At 41.2% G+C, this 25,730-nt stretch overlaps 1 protein-coding gene, 1 long non-coding RNA gene and 8 other non-coding genes across 10 annotated transcripts in view; 5 read left to right on the forward strand and 5 right to left on the reverse strand.

The window, feature by feature from the left end:
* Positions 1–25,730, forward strand: part of LOC115053002 (NLR family CARD domain-containing protein 3-like) — a 237,659-nt gene that overhangs the window by 177,936 nt on the left and 33,993 nt on the right. The gene's annotated exons all lie outside the window — the stretch shown is intronic.
* LOC115053236 (uncharacterized) lies at positions 2,142–3,308 on the reverse strand. The gene is made up of 3 exons (XR_003841436.1): positions 3,247–3,308; positions 2,316–2,483; positions 2,142–2,193 (listed from the first exon to the last, which is right to left on the reverse strand). It is a non-coding gene; the product is annotated as an uncharacterized LOC115053236 (long non-coding RNA).
* Positions 9,938–10,019, forward strand: trnas-aga (transfer RNA serine (anticodon AGA)). Its single transcript has one exon. It is a non-coding gene; the product is annotated as a tRNA-Ser (tRNA).
* Positions 10,496–10,569, reverse strand: trnat-cgu (transfer RNA threonine (anticodon CGU)). The gene has a single exon. It is a non-coding gene; the product is annotated as a tRNA-Thr (tRNA).
* trnak-uuu (transfer RNA lysine (anticodon UUU)) lies at positions 10,836–10,908 on the reverse strand. The gene has a single exon. It is a non-coding gene; the product is annotated as a tRNA-Lys (tRNA).
* On the reverse strand, positions 17,708–17,779 carry trnaa-cgc (transfer RNA alanine (anticodon CGC)). Its single transcript has one exon. It is a non-coding gene; the product is annotated as a tRNA-Ala (tRNA).
* Positions 18,568–18,640, forward strand: trnaa-agc (transfer RNA alanine (anticodon AGC)). The gene has a single exon. It is a non-coding gene; the product is annotated as a tRNA-Ala (tRNA).
* trnat-ugu (transfer RNA threonine (anticodon UGU)) lies at positions 19,967–20,040 on the forward strand. The gene has a single exon. It is a non-coding gene; the product is annotated as a tRNA-Thr (tRNA).
* trnas-gcu (transfer RNA serine (anticodon GCU)) lies at positions 20,467–20,548 on the reverse strand. The gene has a single exon. It is a non-coding gene; the product is annotated as a tRNA-Ser (tRNA).
* trnap-agg (transfer RNA proline (anticodon AGG)) lies at positions 24,119–24,190 on the forward strand. The gene has a single exon. It is a non-coding gene; the product is annotated as a tRNA-Pro (tRNA).

A 25,730-nucleotide genomic window follows, 5' to 3' on the forward strand; every position in this document is an offset into this window, starting at 1 on the left:
CTTCCTGGTCTCTGGACTCCAGTGTGGATCTGACTCAGCTCCTCCATCGTACTTGACCTTCTTCAGTTTAGACTGAACCACCAGGAAGTGGATGTACATCTCAGTCAGGGTCTTGGGCAGCTCTCCTCCCTCTCTGGTCTTCAACACCTCCTCCAGAACTGTAGCAGTGATCCAGCAGAAGACTGGGATGTGGCACATGATGTGGAGGCTTCGTGAGGTCTTGATGTGGGAGATGATCCTGCTGGCCTGCTTCTTTTGTCTGAACCTCTTCCTGAAGTACTCCTCCCTCTGGAGGTCATTGAACCCTCTGACCTCTGTCACCATGTCAACACACTGAGGAGGGATCTGATTGGCTGCTGCAGGTCGTGTGGTTATCCAGAGGTGAGCAGAGGGAAGCAGTTTCCCCCTGATGAGGTTTGTCAGCAGCACGTCCACTGAGGTGGACTCTGTAGGATCAGTCAGGACCTCAGTGTTGTGGAAGTCCAGAGGAAGTCGACACTCATCCAGACCGTCAAAGATGAACACAACCTGGAAGTGATCAAAGCTGCACATTCCTGCTTCTTTGGTTTCAGTGAAGAAGAGATGAACAAGTTCCACCAAGCTGAACTTCTTCTCTTTCAGCACATTCAGCTCTCTGAAGGTGAAGGGGAATGTGAACTCTATGTCCTGGTTGGCTTTGTCTTCAGCCCAGTCCAGAGTGAACTTCTGTGTTAAGACGGTTTTCCCAATGCCAGCCACTCCCTTTGTCATCACTGTTCTGATTGGTTGGTCTCTTCCAGGTGGGGGTTTAAAGATGTCTTCTTGTCTGATGCTTGTTTCTGCTCTGTCCTGTTTCCTGGATGCTGTTTCAATCTGTCTGACCTCATGTTCCTCATTGACCTCTCCAGTCCCTCCCTCTGTGATGTAGAGCTCTGTGTAGATCTGATTCAGAAGGGTTGGGTTTCCTGCTTTAGAGATCCCCTCAAACACGCACTGGAACTTCTTCTTCAGGCCAGATTTGAGTTTACTTCGACAAACTTCTGAATGAACAAAAAACAAATTAGATTTAAAAAACTACAAGGTTGATGTTTACTTAGGGAATAAGGAATAAGAGTATGATCATATTTCTCTCTGTCTCCTCAGACTTTAGTAAATGTCTAATTGATCCATCATGTTAAATCCTCTTACTGCTCTGCAGACAGTCAGCCAGCTCCTCCTGCTTCATCCTCCTCAGGAAGTTCACTGTGATCTTCAGAAATGCCTCTCTGCTCCTCCTCTGCTCTTCATCCACCTCATCATCCTCATTCTTCATGAATTGTGGGTAATCTGGACTCAGACTCCTTTTGATTTTCTTCAGCTCATTCTTCACATAACAGACGATGTTCTCCTCCAGCAGCTGGAACACAATAACATCCTGTGTAAAGTTCACTCTCAGTATAAATTGATGGATCAAAGCATCAGATCATCAGTCAGCAGAGTTCAACTTTAGCTGCTGCTGTATCATCTGCTGCCACGTCTCTTTCCAGAGCTACACAGAAAGATTCAGACCTGCTGACTTCACTAAACTAACTTCACTGGTGTAACTTACTAAGTTTGACTTTAGATTCTGACAACACAGAGATCCTGATCATCACATGAAGACCAAACTGATACAGCCCTTCAACACATCAACTTAGGAAGTGAAAATTCAGGGTATTAACTGTGACTGTGGCTGAAGATGGATCAGACCACCTGAACTAGTTCACTGATGAATTATTCCATCTTTAAACCCTGTAGAGACAGAGTCCATGGAGGTCCAGCACTGAATCTGATTAACTTTGGTCTTTGTTATTAAGTCACAGCTGAAATTATCTGGAAAAAAACTAAATAAACTTTTATTTATCTAAAGATTCACTGTAGATGAAGAAGAAGGAGCAGAAATGTTTTTGTAAAAGTCTCCAACAGACCATATTCATACAGAACATATCTGTTGAGGCTGATGGATTATTGCTCTGTGGTGAACTACAACTCCCAGTCCTCTCCCACTCTCTCCCACCCCAAACCTGTTCAATCCCAATTCAACTCCTGTCTGTCACAGAGTAAAGCTCTACTGGTCTAAAGAGTGCAGCTTCAAACTCAAGTCTTTGTTGGTGTCTGTTGTAGTCACTGGATGAACATTTACACACCATAAATATGGAGTCCAGGTCTGTGTGATGATGTTTGTCAGACTGAACTCTGAGGAGAAAAGACACAAACACACAGTTTGTTCCAGGAGTTTTCTATGAACACCAGAGAAACTGATAGACAAGCTCTGATACCTTTAATGAGTCAGACAACAACAAATGATCAGCTTTTACCTTTTTTCTTTGATAAAGTCATTCATAGACTGATCACTCTTCATGGACACACAGCTGGATACAGCAGACTGTTGTCCATCCTTAAATTTAATCAAACGACCCATAGACCGATCACTCTTCATGGACACACAGCTCAGTTCAGGAGAATCTGGTCTTAACTTCTGGTTGCTAGTAGAAGCCAAATTGACATTAAAATAATCAACAACCAAGAAAGTGAACAGAAAAATATCAGTTTTGAATGAGTTGCAATAGTCAAGCACAACATTAATTTATACAGCCACAAATGACACAGAATTTTTCATTGTTTGATTTCTTTTTTAATAAATTTTAATAAAATTTACATAGCAATTTTGTTGCCTGATTTGAAAAAGGGCAAGAAAAATAAAGATTATAATTATTTTTATTATTATTATTATTATTATTATTATTATTACTATTATTATTATTATTATTATTATTATCATCATTATTATCAGCCTGGGGATCTAGCTCAGTTGCAGAGCTGCATGCTTGTCATCCATGATTCATGATTCATGATTCATCCATGACAACCAGATTGCAAACCCAGTGGTAGGTTTGTTTCGGTCCCAAGCCCGGATAAATGGGGAGGGCTGGGGCGACATCTGGTATGACAATTGTGGCCAAATCAGTCACGAAAGTTACAGAGCTCAATTGCTGTGGCGACCTCAAATAGGAAAATGCCAAGAAAGAGAGGGAATAAAAAAAAAAAAAGACAGGTAGAAATATCATTATTACTCATAATAAAATCTCAACATATTTGTTAAGCTCACCGTGAAAATAAGGACGAAGAAACAGCAGCAGTAGAAGTTCAGCAGTAAAAAATGTAAGTGACAGTGAGAGTGAATAATGATGCAGCAGTGATCTGAGTGCTGAGCTCTGACAGATGGACAGTTAGAGATCCTCATCTCACCTCTGAGCTTTGGTCTGACTCTCATGTTCCCCACACAGAGTGGTTTTAGAGGGAGGGGCTCCCTCCTCTCTGTCCTCACACTGATTCATAGCTGAGCCTCCACCTTCACACAAACACAACAAAAAGCTTCATTACAACAGGATTTACATCACAGGACACATAATCAGCATTACTGTCACTAATATGTCATTTACTTCAGCCTTTAACTCCCAACAACAAACTGTTTGACTTTTCTCTCTCTTTGTGTTGATTTCAGTCAGATTATTTTATAAACAGAAAAAATGTGTCATTTATGTTAATCCAAATCTTCAATGTTATACATTGGCATTAACACTAAATTTCAAACAAACTCAGATCACCATTTACTTTTAGCAGTGAAGAATTATAGAACCTTGACATAGTTGTGATCACCATAGGTTGGCACATTCGAAGGTCCAGAATTTTAATTAGATACATTTTTGAGGGCCAAATCATTCCTTCAGAAGCAAAGAAAAAAAAAAAAAAAAAACAAACAGCTACAACTAAACCAGTCTGACCTGTCAGAAAAACCCCAGACCAGAGGAGGTGGTTCTCTCATCTGATGTTCAGGATGTGCCTCAAACATTAATTTTTTTGACACATTATTTTAATAGTATGGCTCCACAACTTCTCATAGAAATCAGTGTGATCTGTCAGTAATCTGAAAGTTTCAGAGAAATGCATCTCAGATCTGATGGTGCTTCTTCTCTCTGTCCACTAGATGGTGGTATCTGACTGTGGGATGTGTTGATGCAACTGTGATTTAATTCATATCACCCTATTCTAACAACTTAAAGATTTAAAGATTTCTGTTTTGCCTTAAATGATTTCCAACAATAAAAACAAGGAGTGCTGCTTTCAACCTTCAATGGCTTCACTGTATCTGGAAATACTCAGAGTGGACCATTAACAGTTAGAGTTCAATTCACTCAGCCAAGTTCATCCAAAGTATCAGACCAGTTCTGACATGTTTGTTGTGTCATGCCTCAGCTATAACGTTGCACAGCAGTTCAAGGAAATCAACTTTCTGATACGTTCCAGCTTCATGTGAAGAGAAGAAGCTGCTTGTTCTCCCTCATCAGTCCTGGTGTCTGTTTGATCTGAGGAAAAGTCACATCCTCATAACTTCAGAGTTCAATTTTAAAAAACTTTAGTGACATGAAAACCGTTCTAACCTGTGTTAGAAACCAAATCAGTGCCAGAGGACTCTTTGGGATGGTGGTGTCATTCTGCAACAACAACTCTAATCTCCTGACCCTCAACTCAGCAGAAGAAGATGTAAATGTGCTGCAACAATGTGGATTTCCAAGTCTTGATGGAATTTTAAATAACAGTAAGCAGTAAAGAAATCATTCAGATCCAACAACAACTATGTAATTCTGAGTTCAACCAACAGATGGAGCCATCAGAAATCTGGATTTCTTCATTATTTCAATATTTAATTCTAATTTCTACTATTCATATACCTTGGTTATTGTCAAAGAGGACAATATCATGTAATAAAGAGGAAAATTATGAAAAATAGAAAAAAAAATATATAAATGTTTGTTAATTTTGTTTATTGTTTTTTGCTTCAACTTTAAACCGACATCTCTTTTCATCATCGCCATCTTCTCTCCTATTTTCAGTTTAGAAAACTGTGCACTTCCATCATTTTGTGGTTTCAGGATTAAAAAAGCAACAGAACTGAGACAATGTTTTCAGGAGATACACACCTTGAATATTACATGTATTAAATCAGTGTTTTCGTGGATTAAAGTGATAAATAATAAAAATTATTTTCCTGAAAAAATATTGTTGGCTCATCTTTGCTCTTGAACAATATGGAAAGATTTGACATTCATGTTACTGAACCAGTTTTCTTCCTCATCACAGAAAACAAACATGATGTGATGAAGTCCTACTATCTGTCCACTAGATGGTGATAAACAATGTGGGAACATTTTACATTAAATCAGTCACAGCGTGGAGAAATCAAACAGTTTGTGCTGAACAAACTGGTCACATTAAAGTGCTGCCTTTGTTTCTTATTGTTTCTAAATGTATTGGAAGACAAATGAACCGAGGAAACTGAAGTCAAACCGAGTTCAGAGGCGTCTTAGCCAGTTGACCAGTTCTGAGGAACCTCCATCAACATTGCTCACAACATTAGTGTGCGATGCTGCTGGAGGAGGAGAGGGGACCCTGCTGCTCTCTACACTTGATGATCTATCCCAATCACACAGAATAATAATCTGACTGATGTAGATCATGCAGGTTTCTGTTTATTTGTATAAAGATCCTTATCATCGTTATAATTATTAAAGTGTATAGTGACATTTAATCAGGATAGAATTATATTCATTCTTATTAGAAAAAAAGAATGCTGACACTTCACGATCAGTTCAAGTGAGTTGTCAGATGACATTCTGCTGGTTTAACTGATATGCTGATGTTTTCAGCAGTGATTTTATGAGTTCATGTCTTTATCACAAACATTTGAAGATATCTTGTTAGTAAGTAACCACATCATCCACAACCAACCCTCTTTATCTGGAATCTGAACAGGGAGCTGTGAGGAGTTTGATGGCTCATCATCACAATTAAAGCATTCACTGACTGCAAAATTTAAATTCATATAACAGTTTATTTTAATAGTGAACATTAAACAGAACTGACCAGTTTGTGTTCTTTTATCATTTTGTCTATCTCCCTGTCTTTTTGTCATGTTCTTCAACTCCTCAACAGCCCATCTCAGTTAGTTACTCTTCTTTATATATCTGAGAAGGTAGTTGGTTGAAAATGATCATCATGGTCTCAGATATGAGCATCAAACTGTCAGTTTTCAACGAAAATTTATAAATATCAATTCCTAAATAATAAGTTGTCGATCCAAATAGTCTGAGCTCTCTGTGGAAAACTGAATATGACTTACAGTAAAATCTGATTCCAGAGCAGCTCTGAACTTTCTGTATCAGGTAGATCCTTCATCCTTTGATACTATCAGACATTACGGTCTGTTCTCAGCTCAGCTGGAGTTTTTCTCTGTTCGTCAAAGTGAACTCTGACCTCCATGTCTCAGTGTCTCAGTGTTACAGAAGTCCACTGTGAGTCTTCGTCCCTCCACAGTCCACAGGGACAAACTGACAGTGAAATAATAATAATGTTAACACTCACCGGCCTCAGCCTTCAGTTTCCCTGCTTCTGCTCCGACAGCTTCAAAATGGAGGCTGAACTCTGAACACTTTCAGTTTCAGCTGCTACAGTGAAGCACATGGTCCTCTGTGTGTGTGTGTGTGTGTGTGTGTGTGTTTCCTCTTGTGAGTGTAACTGTGAAATATTTCCCCCCTTCAGTTTTAGACATGTAACACAGCTAAAGTGACCAGACGTCCCAAAAAAAATCGGGACAGTCTCGAAATTAAAGCAGTTGTCCTAAATCCAGAATCCTGCCCTGATTGTCCTGAAAATCACACTAGAGTAGAGTCTGGAGTTATTTCCTGATAAAACATTAAAAACTGATCTGATGGTTGAGTCCTCCTGCAGCCATCTCCCTCCGATGATGAAAAGAGCGGAAGTCGCAGCCGCGAGAAGGAGTGATGAGACGTTGCAGTGCAGTCAGACAGTGTTGGAAAAGTTCCCTTTCTACATTAACTAGCTAATAGTTCAGTTTACAAATTTTAAAATGAACTAGTTCAGACCATGGTTTATGAAAGTTTGCATTAAATTATGTACACAGTGTGTCAGTGACCGGCCACTGTTTTGCTGTTTTTCTGACATGTCCCGAATTTTACCCATTCTGAATTGGTCACGTTAGTCCAGGGACGTTTCTATCTTTGTGCGCATGCGCTCATCCATTTGAAGAGAACGTGAGAGTGTGTATGCATCTGTGTCGCGCGGGAGATCAATGAAAGACAGGAAATGCCTTTGATCTCCAGTGACGTCACACAGCCTCGTTGTTGATGTTCTGTAAAAATCTGCATCAGTGAAACATTCATTCATACGCGAGGACATCACGTATAATGTTGGAATAGAAAATCTTATTTTTTCTGTGTGTGCTCCTGAGAAAGAGGATCATGTGCTGGTTGAAGTGAATCAGCACAGCTTCTGTCAGGAACATCTGTTTGTTGCTGACAACATCTGGATTACAGATGACACATCAGACTGATATTATCTGTGTCATGGTGTTCAGAGATTTCAGCAGCTCACATCCAACACAGAGACTCTGAGCAGGCCAAAGCACCTGCTGGCCTTCATGGTTAAGCAACAGAGTTCCATCACTCATGAACAAGACCTGAGATACTTGAACTCCTTCACTTGATACAAGGACTCATTCCCCACCTGCAGCAGAAACCACCATACTTTCTGTTAACAGAAGAATGCACTGAGCGATTGTGCCACAGAGACACGATGAGCAGAGTGAAGCTCTGCTGGGTGAATGCAGGATTTCCTGTTTACAATACAGAGACTTTAAGCAGTTCAGCATCAGTGCTGCCAGTTTCTCTGCGGTCTGTCTCTGAAACCACGTCTGTGTGGGTGAACACTTCACTGCCATGTTCATCATATAGTGCAACAACATCACACCACTACATTAGCAACAGAGTTCCATCACTCATGAACAAGACCTGAGATACTTTCCTTTTTCCTTTTTCCTTTAATTTTCCTGAGATAGTTTCCTCCTGAGAATCATGGCCTCAGATTTAGAGGTGCTGATCCTCGTCCTTCAGCTGTTCACTCAGCTGTGAACTGATCCAATGAGTGCTGTAGATCACTATAATATCAGTGAATCAGTCAAAGTGTCTCCCTGGGTGGGCTAGAACCACCATACTTTCAGTTAACAGCCGGACATGCTGAGCGATTGTGCCACAGAGACATGATGAGCAGAGTGAATGCAGGATGTCCTGTTTACAAGACAGAGACTTTAAGCAGCTCAGCATCAGTACTGACAGTTTCTCTGTGGTCTGTCTCTGAAAACCATCTGTGTCGGTCAACACATGTGCTCCACACAGTTGTGTGTCACTTCCTCAAAGGTTTGAAGTGATGTGTGAGTCTGAAGAGCTGCTGTCTTTGATACATCACCTGATGATGTCACAGTACTCACAGAATGAAACTCTTCCTTTGAAGCTGCTTTGAAGAATTTCCAAAATCACATGTGATTCAGATGTAAACACAAAGGCTGCCTCACTGTCCCCATTCAGAGCAGCTGAGAAGATTATTGATCATTTAAGACCAACTTTGTGCAGTAATATTCATATAAAATGAGAATAAATGGTAAATTAAAATAAAATATATGAATCCATACAAAAAACAGTCAAAGCTCCATACACAACAATAGTCCTGCTTCTGTTTACCAAAGGCCTCCAAAGCCCACCCAGGGACCTGCTGTGTTTAGTTCACTTGTTGCTGTGTTCCAACAAAGAGCTAAAGTCTTGTGGAGAATGTGGGCATCAACCCCACCACCTCTCATATGCTAAGCCAGTGCCCTATCATTTGAGCTAACTCCCCAGGGCTAGCATGCAAGCATGCTGTATTTAACACATTGTAGCTAAGCTTTGCGAAAAGGCCCCTTTCAACAACCTCTGAGTTCACCATCAACAGGTCTCAAAGATCTGCTTTTCACAGAGGAAGAGGATGTCTCCACATGCACACTTTGTTCTTCGTGTTTTCACTTATTGTTAAATAAAAAAAATACAATTTCATTCATCCATGTGTAATTAGTTGTTATGTAATATATATTTTCTGTGTGGCTTAGTCTTAAAATTATAATGGTTGTGTGGTCAACTCCTGCCTGAAATTTGCTGAAAAATTAGCCCATCAAAGTTAACCAACTTTGTCCCCAAACACACCTTACAACAGTAGAGAAAAGAAAAGCTGTCTAATGACGCCTCTTGGATGAGAGGTCAAATGTCTTCAGAAATGTAGAACCAAGTCTGGTTGCCTTAGACATATGAGAACGGGATGACTGAAAACCCTGATAGACTTCAACACACTGACTTTGTGAAACAACCAGTGGAGCCCCCTGGTGGTCAGTAGAAGTGCAGCCCCTCTGAGCTGGTGGCAGACCAAGGCTTCAGTCTGCACACATCTTCCACATGTGATGGCACACACACTGTGTATTGTGGCAACATCCGTCCCCTCAGAGAGAATCTGCTCTTTAACCCTCCTGTCGTTTTCACCCCCCGCCCCTTACTTTAGTGTTCCTGCTCTGTTTTAACTGCTCTTAAATTAACAAAAAAAACCATCAATCACCACCAAATTTTTGTTTAACACTCTTTAGCTGTTAAAATTGTCTAATAATAATAATAAAAAAAGAAATAGAAAACCAGAGACCAAACTCCTCAACATGAAGTTGTGTGTGTGTGTGTGTGTGTGTTTGTGTGTATGTGAATTCATGCACGAGTGGCATTTGACACTCTGGTCAGAGTGGGCCGTACAAACATAGACGTCACATTTGCAGCATCTCAGGCTTGTTTTGTTGTCTCTTTTCAGACCCAGGTAGGTTTGGAGGTCTACCAGGTCCAATTCTCTCCAGATGTCCACTCCCCTCCAGGTCTGTCATCTCCAGTATAATTCCCTCAATGAACTGTGGGAAAAAGAGTTGGAACCTGTGCTTTCTCACAACAAGAAGGAAGAAGAAGAAGAAGAAGCAGAAGAAGAAGAAGAAGAAGCTGGAGTTGGGGTGGCATTGCTGTGCGTGGTTGTTGTGGCCGAGTGGTTAAGGTGATGGACTAGAAATCCATTGGGGTTTCCCCGCGCAGGTTCAAATCCTGCCAACAACGGTTGGTTGCTGTCACTGTATGGTCTGATTTCACGCTTCTTCATTTTGCTGTCACAGTCCTGGTCTTATTGGATGAATTGTTGGAGTTACTGCCTTTACTCCGGACGCCCAGCACAAGAATCATGTGTTCATCATCAGCCATTGGAAGACGCTCTGAAACTTTCTTCTGCAGTCAGAACTCATCCACCTTCAGACTGGACATCTTCTGACTGTAGAACTGGAGCTTTTTATCCATCTCACTGCAGCACAATAAAGTCCTCTGTGAGTATTGTGTGTCCCACAGTGTACATGACATCTGCGCAGCAATACTTCCACCTGCTGGAGATTTAGTGTTACTACAGCTGTAAAACAAATCTGAACATGAACTCCACATTACTGATGTTTGAATATTGGAAGTATAAAGCACAGAACAAATCACATTAAGAATGCAGAAGATGTTACATGAGTTTATGTCAACAACCTTAAACTTCAATAAAGAGGTACTGCTGGGATTTAAACCCAGGATCTCCTGTTTACGAGCCAGGTGCTTTGACCAACTAAGCCACAGCACCACTCTTAAAATGCTTAAAATATTTCAACATACGTAGCTGACTTACCAAATTTTGTCTCCTGTGAAAAGCAGCCAATCAACAAATTTCCTTCTCCCAAACCCAGCATGAGCCACAAAACTACTACTGCGCATGCTTCACTTGTCAATATCCTGCTCGATCCGGCTTGTGGAAGACTCATGGTTTCATTGTGCATAACGTCTTCATGGTGTCACCTATCACTGCTGTGATAGTCTATAATGTGAACCACTAAAGGGAAGAAGCTGCATCGCCTGAACAGGGACTTGAACCCTGGACCCTCAGATTAAAAGTCTGATGCTCTACCGACTGAGCTACTCAGGCTTCTGATTACTGATTCCAACTTGGCTTGTTGAACCAGCCAGGGCACCCGACCTGATACTGCAGGTCATCCCTCTCTCTCTCCCTGTTATTCTTCATATTTGATCATAAAATCTTTAAGGTCATAATGTATTGACAGTCAGTAATCAGTACTCTTATTGTGTATGGAGCTGTGACTGTTGCCAAAAGTGCAGGTGACCTAAATTCAGCAGGACAGGCAGCATTATCAACGGGCTCATCTCATCCAAAAGGTTTCATCAGACAGATCGCTGTTTTCGCTATCGCAGGAGCTCAGAAGCTATCTGGTTAGCTAAAGCTGCTAAAGCTGCCACACCACGCAGGGGATGTAGCTCAGTGGTAGAATGTGTGCTTTCCATGTATGAATCCTTTGGTGCAATCCCCAGCATTGCTAAACAAGCACAGGAAGTACTTATTTTGTCTAACATGCTGATATTTCAACTGGCACGCTGACTGGTTGTGTGTCCAAAAGGCTTCAAAGACATCTTTCTACCATTCTGTCCTCCAAACCTTTGGACACAGCATCAAGGTTTCTCATAATGTGACATTGGTGTCATTACCATTCTGAAGTGTCCAAGGTGCTGGATTAAGGCTCCACCCTTTTAGGAGGCGTGGGTTTGAATCCCACCACTGCCAGTTGCCTACACTCCTCTGGATCCTGCATACAACATCAGTTGAGTGTGACGACTGAGTTCTCAGTTTAACACATGATGGATTCTAGGTCTCCCACATGAATACCTTTTATACCATGCATTGCTTCTTAATGCTGAAATGAGGGATAAAAAGCTATGTAGGAAATGTCAAGGTGCCAAAGGTGCCACAGTTTCTACTAACAGTTAATTTAAAAAATTTAAATCAGTCAAAAATTATGATGATCTGCTATTTTAAATAGATTTGTTGGGATCAGCTGCAACAACACAACCCTGATCCCTAATCACTGCAGTTAACAGTCCTCTCATCATATGCAAACAGTCCTCATGAATTTAAGAGGATCGTTGTCTGATCATTCTGTTCTTCAAACTGTTACCAAGACCACAGAAACTTCCTGCTGAAGGAGGACAACACATTTATTCAACACACTGCTTGAAAAACGTTTCGAGAAGGTTTTCAGAAAGTCTCAATTTATTATCCAACCTGAGTGTTGACTTGAGTTTTGAATTCAGGAAGTGCTGCTTGTTGGGGCAGCGTTAACTGACAAAAACAATAAAGAAGTAAAGAATCAATTTCTTCTTAGTATCTAACTCAGATCACCTCAGTCAGAGAGACACTGTTGATTCATTTCTGCAAAAGTGTTTCTCTTTGGGGTTGTCCTGTTTGGAATTTTGACAAAATATTTTATTTGTTTCTTGAGATCAGCTAAATTCATGAATTTGTCATCAACATTTCCTGAACTGAAACAAAGACTTATGATGTGAGATGTGGTTGGAATTGAAACTTTCTGCTGAAGGAGGACAGGGTGCATCATTTTAGTTTAAGATAAGTCAGGTGAGTAAAATAAAATAAGTAAGTCTGAAAGAGAGTCCATTGCAACGGTGGCACAAAGATTAATCTGAAACAAAGGCTTTATGTGACTTGGTGGATTCAGTGAGAGACACTGATGATTATTTTCTGCATCAATGCTTCTCTTTGGAGTTGTTCTTGTTCGATGGTCCACAAAAAAAAAGAAAAAGAGATAAAGATTGCCATTTATTTCCCATCCTTACTGTCCTAGCAGGCCACTCCGCTCTCTAGATGGAGGTTTACTTGTGGTTCCTCGAGTCTCCAAGAGTAAATCTGGAGGCAGATCGTTCAGTTATCAGGCTCCTCTTCTATGGAACCCACTCCCAGCATCGGTCCGGGGGGCGGACTCTTTAGTAACTTTCAAGACCAGGCTTAAAACTTTCCTGTATGACAGAGCGTACAGTTAAAAAGTCCTCTACTCTTTTGGTATGCTGCTATAGGCCTAGGCTGCTGGGGGAAGGACTGAGCTTCTCTCTCTCTCTCTCTCTCTCTCTCTCTCTCTCTCTCTCTCTCTCTCTCTCTCGCTGTCTCGCCCTCTTTCTCTCTAACTCCCTCCTTGCATGCGCTGATAAAAACCATCCTTCTTAAAAAAAAAAAAAACAAACAAAAAAAAAACCAAACAGTTTCACCCAGTTCTAAGCATTTATACTGCATTTACTAACCATGTTCTGCCAAAGTCTCTGTCTCTCCCAGTTCCTCTCCTCTCTCTCCCTGTCCTCATCCTGCAGGTGGTGACTCATCTCCATCCCATGTTCCTGCAACACCTGCTGGTCCCATATTTCATGAATTCTGTATTACAGCTCAACTCCATGAACTTCATGCAACAACATGTTCCTGCCTACACCCCCCCCCTCCAATGCCTGCCTGCCTGTCTCTCTCTCTCTCTCTCTCTCTCTCTCTCTCTCTCTCAGCCAAACCGGTCGAGGCAGATGGCCGCCCCCCCTGAGCCTGGTTCTGCTCGAGGTTTCTGCCTCTTAAAGGAAGTTTTTCCTTGCCACTGTTGCCAAGTGCTTGCTCATCGGGGGATCTGTTGGGTCTCTTTAAATAAATTTATAAAGAGTTTGGTCTAGACCTGCTCTATATGTAAAGTGCCTTGATGTAACTTTGTTATGATTTGGCTCTATACAAATAAATCTGATTTGATTTGATTTGATTTAGATTCTTCTGTGCAATCAGCTGACTTCATGAATTCATCCCCAACATTAACCAAAGTGAAGCACAGCTCTGTGTTCTGAGAGCAGTAAGTGATATTTGTTGTGGCAGAGTTGGTGATTTCAAAAGTCAATCACAAGGACAGCAAGTTTTATCAGTGTTTTTGTGGGTGGGGGTGAAGAAAGTAGTTTGAAAGTCATGATTCATGATGATTCATGAGTCACGCTGCTGTGTCCTGGTATGAAGCACAGTGGTTCTGTCAATGTGTCCTTTCTTTCTTCTTACCTTGACTGTTGGATTCAGTAATAGCTACTTCTTGGGGGAAAAGTTTGTGACCTCTAAATTTTTTTGAAGTCCCAAATGTTACTTTAACTGGTGGTGACATGTGGATCAGTGCTTCTCTTAGTGGACATTATATTTATTTCCACCGTTCTTTGCAGCCATGCTAATTCTCAACTGTACATATATTCTTACTGGCTCCTTTTGTAAATTTATTCAAACTTTTTTTACTATGTCTTTCTTATTTTATAAATGCATTTTGCAGAACAGAGTTGTCTTTAAAGTTTGTTATACATCGTGTATGATGACAATAAAAGCATTCTAATTCTAACTAATTCTTTGAGCTTGCTCTGGTTGAAATGTTTCTTGAGATCAGTTAAAAGCATACATTTGTCATCAACATTTCCCCAACTGAAGAACAGACTTGTGTTTTCAGAGCAGTAAGTGCTATTAGTTGGGGCAGAGTTGGTGATTTCAAAAGTTGTTCATTCCGTCCAAGCATTAATCAGGACAGAGAGTTTATGCAACCATTTGGTAGAAAAGAAGTTTTGGTTGAAATAAAAACAACAACAAAGATGGCCATTTTGAAAAGATTTGTTCAGATCAGCTGCAGCAACACTAATCACTGCAGTTAACAGTCCTCTCACCATATGCTAACGGACCTCATGAATTTAAGAGGATCGTTGTCTGTTCCTGATGGACTAAATATGTTCTTCATTACAAACCATTACCAAGACCATTGAAACCGCCCAAACTAAGTAGACAGGCAGCTGTGGGAGTGGTTTCATTCAGGTATAAGATAAATTCAGGTAAAAGCCTGAAAGGGAGTCCATTGGAACGGTGACACAACAAGGAAGTGGCTGCAAAGACTCTTTGGAGGAGATCATGTGAGGTAAAAATGAGAGGTTAATGTGACTTCTATTCTCTTTGCTCTCTTTTTCCCCTTTGGTGTTAATTTACAAAAACAGTAGTAATTCTTGGAGCCATGTTTTCTTCAGATCTAACTCGGATCACTCCAATCAGAGACACTGATGAATACTTTGTGCATAAGTGCTTCTCTTTGGGGTTGTCCTGGTTGGAATTTGACAAAACATTGCTAAATTGATTCATTGTGATCAGTTAAATTCACAACTTTGTCTTTCCCCTTTGTATTTCCCCAACTGAAGCACAGACTTGTGTTCTGAGAGCAGTAAGTGCTATTTGTTGGGGTAATGTTGGTGATTTCAGAAGTTTTCCTTCCTTTACCCATTTCCCATTAGACTCTTAGAATCTAACTCAGATCACCTCAATCAGAAACACTGATGAATTATTTGTGCACAAGTGCTTCTCTTTGGGGTTGTACTGGTTAGAGTTTCAACAAAATGATGAAGATTCCCATTTTGAACAGATTTCTCCTGATCAATTGAAACAACACTACCCTAATCAGTAATCACCAGAGTTATGTCAGAATGAAAGCTTAATGTGACTTAGCCAATTCAATGAGAGACATTGACTATTTTCTGCATGAATGTTTCTATTCTCTTTGCTCTTTGCTCTCTTTTTCCACTTCTTCCACTTCCATTGTTAAATGGCAAAAACAACAGTAAGTCTTGGAGCCATGTTTTCTTCAGATCTTACTCAGATCACTCCAATCAGAGACACTGATGAAGTCTTTGTGCATAAGTGCTTCTCTTTGGGGTTGTCCTGGTTGGAAATTGGACAAAAAAGATGAGGAATGCCATTCCTTCTTTTCTTCAATCACCAGGACAGCAGGAATTACCAGTGATATGGGGGGTGAGGGTTAAGGAAGTAATTTAAAAGTCACAAATGTTACCTTAATTTGAGCACTGACTCGACTGTTGAATTCAGTAAGTGCTACTTGTTGGGGCAGTGCTGACTGACAAAAACAACAACATCTTCTTAGAATACAATACTGACCATTTCAATTACACAGACAACTTCCTTTTGTATAAATGCTTTTCTATGTGGTTGTCCTGGATGGTATTAAAACCAGTTTTTATAGATTTCTTCAGATCAGCTGAGTGAGATCAGCTGAGTGAGTGAATTTGTCAGCACAGACTTGTGTTCTGAGTAAGTGCTATTTGTTGGGGTAGTGTTGGTGATTTCAGAAGTCAATCACTAGTTTTATCAGTTTTTGGGGCGTGGGGGTTAAGAACATCTGAATTAGTTTGAAAGTCACCTTAACTTGAGCACTGACTTGACTGTTGAATTCAGTAAGTGCTACTTGTTGGGGCAGTGCTGACTGACAAAGACAGCAGGTTTGGTGGGAGCCATGACTCCCAACACAAATGCAGATATGTTTATCTAGAGACTAAGTCTTGGTTGGAATATACAAAAAAAAATTTTTTCATCAACATTTCCTGAATTGAAACACAGACGTATGGACATAAGGCAGTAAATGCTGTTTGTTGGTGCTGTGTCATGCTAATGGTCCTCATGAATTTAAGAGGATTGTTCCTGATGGACTAAATGTGATCTTCATTACATTCCATTACCAAGACCATTGAAACTGCCTGAACTAAGTAGAAGATGTAAGATGGGTAAAAGCCTGAAAGGGAGTCCATTGGAACTGCGACACAACAAGGAAGTGGCTGCAAAGGAGATCATATGTGCAGTAAAAAATTTTTAGCTGAATGTGGCTTCTATTCTCTTTGCTCTCTTTTTCCCCTTCGGTGTTAATTTACAAAAACAGCATTAATTCTTGGAACCATGTTTTCTTCAGATCTAACTCGGATCACTCCAATCAGAGACACTGATGAAGTCTTGTCCATAAGTGCTTCTCTTTGGGGTTGTCCTGGCTGGAATTTGGACAAAAATTACAATCAGTTTTAGTAGTTTTAGTTCGACATCAGTTTTAGTCAAAATTTTAGTAATTTTGTGAGATCAGCTAAATTCATGAACTTGTCATCAACATTTCCCCAACTGAAGCACAGACTTGTGCTGTGAGAGCAGTAAGTGCCATTAGTTGGGGTCGTGTTGGTGAGTTCAGATCAGTAAGTTTTATCAATGTTTGGGGAGTGGGGGTTGTGAACGTTTGAATTTGTTTGAACGGGGGAGAACTTTTCAGTCATCAAAAATCTCACACAGAGCATTGATCATACATTACAACCTTTAGTGTTCTCACACTCCCTGATGGTCTAGTGGCTAGGATTCGGTGCTCTCAGCGCCGCGGCCTGGGTTCGATTCGAGTCAGGGAAAATGTTTTTACTGAAAAATACAGGTGATTGACCCCAGAACATAAATATGTCATCATGCAGCTGGGGGGTATTCCAGGTAGGAGTTTCAACGAACTTTGAGTCTCTCCCTGAACTCTGAGTTGACTGAGGTCGATGGATGCCATACTGAAGCTGCACTAGCTGTCAATAGTTTTAGTACCCACTCTGCCTCCTTTGATCTATTGAAAAGTTTCATGTTTCATGTTGGTTCAAACTGACTGAATACAGTCCATTGCAGTTAGCTGAGCTGCAGACCAGTCAGGGTGGAAGAAGGCAAGTTGGCAGAGGCAGTGTTCTGCTGGGTAACTTTGGGTCTGAAGAAACTGCTAATCACCCAACGTGGGGCTCGAACCCACGACCCTGAGATTAAGAGTCTCATGCTCTTCCGACGGAGCTGGCTGCTAGAACTGCAAAAAAACTGACAAAAAATACAGAGTGTTATATGTATTTCAAGTGTGAACAAGACAAGGGCATGATTGTCTTTGGAGCTTCATTAACATTGTGCACTCCATGGTGGAGGTCATGACAAGAAAAGGGCAGAGTCTTTGATCTCATACATATGTATGTGCATTCTCAGTAATTTGTTTGAGTGACTAAGCAGGAGCAGTTGAGCATTTCATATGATTCATTATAAATGCTGGAGATGCCGGGGATTGAACCCTGGGTCTCATACATGCGAAGCATGCGCTCTACCACTGAGCTACATCCCCTGGATGGCTTCTTACATACTGTGACAGGTGAAGGTTCATTCTGATGGAATGAACTGTTTCTACACAAGCTGCATGAATGTGACACAGAGCTCATGTTTAAAGTATTTTTCTTCAGTACTCTTTGATCTCTTTGATGTCATTCAAAGAGATCAAAGACTCAAAGGTACATGTGATACCCAAAGGTACATGTGATGACAAAATTAATGTCATTCAGGACATTAATGTGACAGTTTACTATATGCTAAAGAAACTTTGGTAAGAGTCATGATGGTCAGCCACGTAACAGCCACGGGGTATTTTCAGATCCAAAATACATCCCTGTACATCAGAGTGGTGCTGTGGCTTAGTTGGTCAAAGCGCCTTGTTGCTCAGGTCAGATGTTGTAGAAACAAACTAGTTTTGGTGATTAACTGCATGGAAGACTTAGACTAGACTAGACTAGTCTATTGGTGTAACACACACATGTCCCACATTTTTGTCACCTCGTCATGTTTGCTGAAGATGTGGTCTGAGCACGGCCTGGTCTTGAGACTGAGCAGTGGTTCTGCCTTGAGTGGCCTTTTGTTTTGGTGAACGTCTACCACTGAGCTACAGCCGAACACGCTGACTGATTGCGCCACAGAGAAATGCAGAACTTTTCCTGTTGCAGCCTGCTATTCCAGCTAGAATTATCCTAAATATCTGCCTTTAAGGCCATCGTGAATGATTTCTAAATATCTTTGAAACCTGTTGATGGTGAACTCAGAGGTTGTTAAAGGAGCCTTTTTAAAGGGTCTAGCATGCATACAGGGGAATTAGCTCAAATGGTAGAGCGCTCGCTTAGCATGTGAGAGGTAGTGGGATCAATGCCCACATTCTCCACAAGACTTCAGCTTACCTGAGCACTGACTTGGCTGTTGAATTCACTAAGTGCTCCTTGTTGACTGACAAAGACAACAGCAGGTTTGGTGGGAGCCATAACTGCCACCACAAAGTGAAAGTCGCAATTAATTACGCAACCTCAACGTTTACTTGAGTTTTGAATTTAATAGTGTTATTTCTTGGTGCTGTGTTAACTACCAAACACAACAAGTCATGGAATTGATGTCTTCTTAGACGTTAGATGACTTCAATTACAGAATCTATTGATTTACTCCAAGCAGAGACACTGATGAATTCTTTGTCTTTCGTTCTGGTATTTCTATGCATATATTGTAAATACATATATATATATATTATAATATAATGTATATTATTATATTATAATATATATTAAATAATGGCAGAGAGAGAGATGACCTGGCAGTGGTGGGATTTGAACCCACGCCAAGAGACTGGAGCCTGAATACAGCACACCTGTGTCACCTGTGAGAAAGCTCAAAGCTGTGTCCAAAGGTTTGGAGGAGTTCATGGCAAAAAGATGTCTTTGAAGCCATTTGGACACACAAGCAGTCAGCGTGCAGCATTCAACCTCACAATATTTCATGGTGTGGTTGAAAGAGGAGGCAGAATATTGGAAATGTAGGTCAAAACAAGCAGGTCATAAAAAGTCATTTGGCAAGAGTTATGGGGTACTTCGGGTGAGGTCAACTCTGACTGAGAGCGAAGCACTGCTGGGGTTTGAATGCAGAATGTCCTGTTTACAAGACAGACACTTTAAGCAGCGAAGCATCAGTACTGACAGTTTGTGTCTGTATCGTAGAGGAAGAAAACACAAAGGTCTGTCACAAAGGTTCTAATGACATCAAAGAGATCAAAGACTCCTCCCACTTTTTTCTCATGAACTCCACAGTAGAGTGCACTCTGTTAATGAAGCTCCAAAGACAATCATGGTCCTGCCAGATAACTTTGAGTTCTGCAGACAGAAGAAAGAACCAAACTGGGCCAGGAGCCACATGTTTGTTGGATCAGGCATCCTGAAATGTCTCTTTTGTGCAGTCAGGATGTCCAAGCAATCTCAGACTGTCCCTGTTTTACCAGCAGCCCTACATGTGAATTGGTCTTTTTCTTTGTCCTCAGTAAAATAAACTGCATTTAAAAGCTTCACAAAGTGAACAAGCTTCCAAAGACAACCGTCCCAAGTAAAGTCTCCATATTGTTCAACTTTTGCTCCTACATTAAAACAAACCACTTTACCATCAACCTCAGCTGCAGTATACACATTACACTTCATCACCAGATCCTCTGTATATACATGTACTTCAGAGTGGTGCTGTGGCTTAGCTGGTCAAAGCGCCTGTCTTGTAAACACGAGATCCTGGGTTCAAATCCCGGCAGTGCCTTCCGCATAATGTTAAATGTTACACATGTAACAGACACAGCTTTAGTTAATAATGAGAATTTAGCGGTTTCAACCTCAAATCCTTGAACACTGTCTGGTTAACATGTTTCGGTGATATTAGACTTCTATGGACCATTTCACCGCACCACATTTTTGCAGAATCAACAACTAATAACTCCACAACGAGACTGTGTGACGTCACTGGACATCAAAGGCATTTCCTGCCTTTCATTGATCCCCCACGCGACACAGATGGATACGTCACACTCTCACGTTCGCTTCAAATGAATGAGTGCATGCAGTTTCTGTAGTGTAGTGACCATCATGACTCTTAACAAAGTTTGACTCCTGTTAAAAAAAGTGCAATCACCACATTACAATCTGCTCAACAACAGGGTACAACTCAGACAGACTAAAGCCAGCTGAACACCGAGGATGGGATTCGAACCCACGCGTGCAGAGCACAATGGATTAGCAGTCCATCGCCTTCACCACTCGGCCACCTCGTCATGAACCCAAAGGTACATGTGATGACAAAAAAACAGCCATTGGGAAGAAGCTGCAGCACCTGAACAGGGACTTGAACCCTGGATCCTCAGATTAAAAGTCTGACGCTCTTCAATAAGAGCTGACTTCATTTTCCAAGCTGCCCCCTCGTGGTCATTTGATGCACTGCAGGTGGAAATCTCAGTACTTTTTAACCACCACACCCATTTTGACAGAAAGTGGATGTGGTGGTTAAAAATTACACAAAACTCCAGAGGACATTGCAAACTGAACGTAACGAGCAGAGTGGCGCAGCGGAAGCGTGCTGGGCCCATAACCCAGAGGTCAATGGATCAAAACCATCCTCTGCTATTTATACACACTACATGAGATTTTCAGCAGCACTGATTAACAGGAAAACATTGAGAACTCTGTCTGTCATATCTATAATATTGATCATTGTAACCTACAGCTGATGAAAACCCAGAAGTACTTTCTTTCTACAACATCTGACTTTAGCAACAAGGAACTGCTGGGAGACATGAAGACTGTGCAGTTAAGTGACTGGTCAGAGAGAGTGCTGTGTCCTTTTAATGAAACTTATATGAATTTAACTCAACAACCTTAAACTTTATCAATGAGACACTGAACCCAGGATCTCCTGTTTACTAGACAGGCGCTTTGACCAACTAAACCACAGCACCACTCTGATGTACAGGGATGTATTTTGGATCTGAAAATACCCCCAACATACGTGGCTGACCATCATGAGTCTGAACAAGGTTTCTTTAGCATATAATAAACTGTCACATTAATGTCCTGAATGATCTGACCTTTTCCTGTTCCATCAGTAACCATCAAAGGAGATGCTGATTCTGTGATGTCACAAAGGTTCTAATGACATCAAAGAGATCAAAGACTCCTCCCACTTTTTAGTCATGACCTCCACCATAGAGTGTTAATGAAGCTCAAAACACAAACGTAGTCATGCCAGATACCTTTGAGTTCTGCCGACAGAAGCAACAACAGAACTCGAATTACTTTTCACTGCTATGCCGATGATCCCCTCCAGTATGTGCCTAACAGCCGTGACTATAATGTGAACCACTGAAGGGAAGAAGATGCATCGCCTGAGCAGGGAATTGAACCCATGACCCTCAGATTAAAAGTCTGAGGCTCTACCGACTGAGCTATTTCAGCTTCTCTCTAGAGAGAGAAGCACTTATGCACAAGAATCCATCAGTGTCTCTGATTGGAGTGATCCGAGTTAGATCTAAAGAAAACATGGCTCCAAGAATTAATGTTGTTTTTGTAAATTAACACTGAAAGGGGAAAAAGAGAGCAAAGAGAATAGAAGTCACATTCAGCAATTTTTTACCGTACATATGATCTGAGGAAGTGACTTTTCCTCAGATCAAACTGTTGAAGGAGAACGAGCAGCTTCTTCCTCACTGACTCACTCAACTTCTGTCTCCTGTATGAGCTGCAGTCTCCTCTGATGCTGTGGGTTCAAATCCGCTCAAATCCGCTCAAAAAAGCTTTGAAACCTGTTGATGTTGTTAAAGCGGCCTTTTCTCAAAGCTTAGCTTGCATGCTAGCATGGCAGGGGAATTAGCTCAAATGGTAGAGTGCTAGCTTAGCATGTGAGAGGTAGTGGGATCGATGTTGGAAATTCTTCAAAGCAGCTTCAAAGGAGGAGTTTCATTCTGTGAGTACTGTGACATGACCTCCACCATTGACTATTCATTCTGACTCTGCAACAATTTGATCTACAGAAAGAGGACATGACCTGACTGTGTGTCTCATAAATGTATGAATCCAATCTGTTAAAGTGACGCTGAAATGAATCCTTGTAGCATTAATTGTTCAGCAGCATGACTTGTCATGATACTGAGGTTGTGTCCTGTTTGGGGGTCACCACAGAGGAGGAGCTAGTGAGGACAGGCAGCATTATCAATGTCCTCATCTCATCCAGAAGGTTTCATCAGACAGATAATTGATTTAGCTGTCAGGCTCCAGTGTCATGGGAGACGTCTGTAGACCATAAGCCATTTAAAAAAAAAAAATCCAGTTTGATGATGATTGGAAATGTCTGTTTATTGTTTATCACTTGTTAGGATCCCCGTTAGCTGTCACTGAGGCAGCAGCTACTCTTCCTGGGGTCCAAATGAAAATGCGCATCTGCAGTCAAACAGGTTCACAAACCACTTTACCATCAACCTCAACTGTATACACATTACACTTCCATCACCAGATCCTCTGTATATAGATGAATGTTGCAGTGCTGCTGTGGCTTAGCTGGTCAAAACACCTGTCTTGTAAGAGTCATGATGGTCAGCTACTTATGTTGGAATATTTTAAGATCCTCTGTACATTTCTGTAGATCAGAGTGGTGCTGTGGCTTAGTTGGTCAAAGCGCCTGTGTAGTAAACCGGAGCTCCTGGGTTCAAATCCCAGCAGTGCCTATTTTAAGGTTGTTGAGATAAAGTCATGTAACTTCTTCTGCAGGAGTTCCATTAAAACTCTCTGACCAATCAGGTAACTGCAGAGTCTTCATGTCTCCCTTTGGAACATCCTGACGTTTTGTGGAAGAGATTAAACCAAACCAGATACTATCCAACAAAAACAGCTGAGGACAGTGCTGTGGACTTGAGCCGGTAACAGGCCATCATCCTTTCAGTTCAGGCCCCCTGGTGGTCCTTAGATAGACTGCAGGTGGAAGTCTCAGTACTTTTTAACCTGCTCATACACTTTTATAGAAAATTTATGGTCCTTAACTTATCAGATACAACAATAACACAAAGTTACAATGATCAGTTCAGGGACACTTCTGTGCGTCTTTGTGCGCATGCACTCAACCATTTGAAGCAAACATGAACAAGAGTGTGACGTATGCATCTGTGTAGCGCTGGAGATCAATGAAAGACAGGAAATGCCTTTGACGCCTTTCAATTACTATTGTAATGATGTCATTTTCACATATAACAAACTTTGGATAGTGAACAGCTAGCTGTTGCTAAAACACCATTAGCAGAGGATGGTGTCGATCCATCGACCTCTGGGTTATGGGCCCAGCACGCTTCCGCTGCGCCACTCTGCTCAGAGCTGGTTAAGCTGCAGCATATAAACTCGAATCCCATCTCTGAAGTACATGGATATACAGAGGATCTGGTAATGGAACTGTAATGTGTATACTGCAGCTGTAGCAAAGCGCAACAATGCTGTCAATAAGGATCTTCCCTATTTGGGTTACTTGTAAGTGATGGTGGCCACTGATGCAACACTCCGTAGCAGCACCACTCTGATGTACAGGGATGTATTTTGGATCTGAAAATTCCCCCAACATATGTGGCTGACCATCATGACTCTTACCAAAGTTTCTTTAGCATATAATAAACTGTCACATTAACTGTCACATGAATGTGCTGTGTGTAAATAATGAAAAAAAAAAAAAAAAACCAAAAAAAACGCCAAATGTTCCGTCAGTAACCATCAAAGGAGATGCTGATTCTGTGATGTCACAAAGGTTCTAATGACATCAAATGGATGAAAGACTCCTCCCACTTTTTTGTCATGACCTCCACAGTCCACATGGCTCGTTGGTCTAGGGGTATGATTCTCGCTTAGGGTGCGAGTGGTCCCGGGTTCAAATCCCGGACGAGCCCATCTGTTGCCCTTCAGTCAATAAGGGTGCTAACTGTTACACTATGGAGCTGTGTGAGGTTTGCTGTCTGGTTGTTAGTTGCAGTATCTTGGCAACTGAAGCAAGAGCAATGGTAGTTTCGTGGCTCATGCTGTGCTGAGAAGAAGGGATATTGGTGATTGACTGCTTTTCACAGGAGACAAACTTTGGTAGGAGGGTTAGATGATGGTCAGCCACTTACTTTACAATATTTTCAGATCCTCTGTACATCTTGGTACTTCTTTGTACTACTTTTGTGGTGCTGACATAACATGATGTTCTATCTGTCACCATCTTTACTGGTCCATGATTATGATGCATATAATGATCTTCATTTGCACGTGCACAGCGTGATTATATATATTTTTATCTTGGCAGGTGACCAATTGTCTGCTAGTTCACGATGTCCTTAAAGGCAGATATTTAGGATAATTCTAGCAGGAATAGCAGGCTGCAACAGGAAAAGTTCCAGTCAGACCTCTCGCACCCGAAGCGAGAATCATACCCCTAGACCAACGAGCCATTGACAGCAGGACATTTATGGCATTTAAAATGTAGTCAAACGTTTTCTGAGCATTGATCATACACGACAACATTTAGTGTCCTTCCTAACCTATTCTCGCTTCTTGGAGATATTAAATATCTGTCCCAGTGGCCTAATGGAACTAACTGCTTATAAATGTCTCACTGGATCAAAAGCTTTGAGCTACGATAGGCTATGTAATTATTTAAGATTGAACATCTTACATTACTGATATCTGACATCTGACATTACTGTTTGATAAATTTGGTGACAACTGCACTTTGGGTCCATTCAGAGAACATGGGGGGCTGTGTGACTTCATCACCAGAAATTAAAATGTCTAACAACTCTTTGGAGATACAGCAACAAGTGAACTAAACACAGCAAGTCTTTGTTTTTTTTTGTATGGATTCATGGCAGAGGTTACAAAATTAAGGAGGTCAAGGATGTCAGTGGATCAGCAACAACCACAAAATTACTGTTTCTCTTGTCCAGAGATTGCAATGATAATTTTGTGGTGTTGATGCAGAGACAGGACTTCACAACTCTCTGACAGAGAAGCTGGATGCTGCTGTTGTGCATTTAAACTGGAAAATAGTGAGATGACACCTGTTGTGTCATTCTTTATACTTGGACGGAGCAGAAATATTTCTACGTCAAAAGACTTCTTCACTGGAAAGATTCAGGTTTAATTTGAACTCGGATCGCTGGATTCAGACTTCAGAGTGCTAACATTACACCATGGAACCCCACACGTATGCAGGTGTGATAGGATTTTTTGTCTTTTAAGTTTGGGCAGTCAAAGGTTGACCTAAATACATTTGTCCCCAAATACTGAGCTATTTCAGCTGGATGTTCTGTTCACCGTGAAGGCTTCAAATTCACATCTCTCAACAACATTGAAATGAACCTGTTTAAGTCAGAGAACCTTTCCTTAGTTCTTATTCTATACAAATGTATGGTAGTGTGGCCGAGCAGTCCAAGGCGCTGGATTTTGGCT

The sequence above is a fragment of the Echeneis naucrates genome, chromosome 2, assembly GCF_900963305.1.
Source record: "Echeneis naucrates chromosome 2, fEcheNa1.1, whole genome shotgun sequence".
NCBI classification, from domain to species: domain Eukaryota; kingdom Metazoa; phylum Chordata; class Actinopteri; order Carangiformes; family Echeneidae; genus Echeneis; species Echeneis naucrates.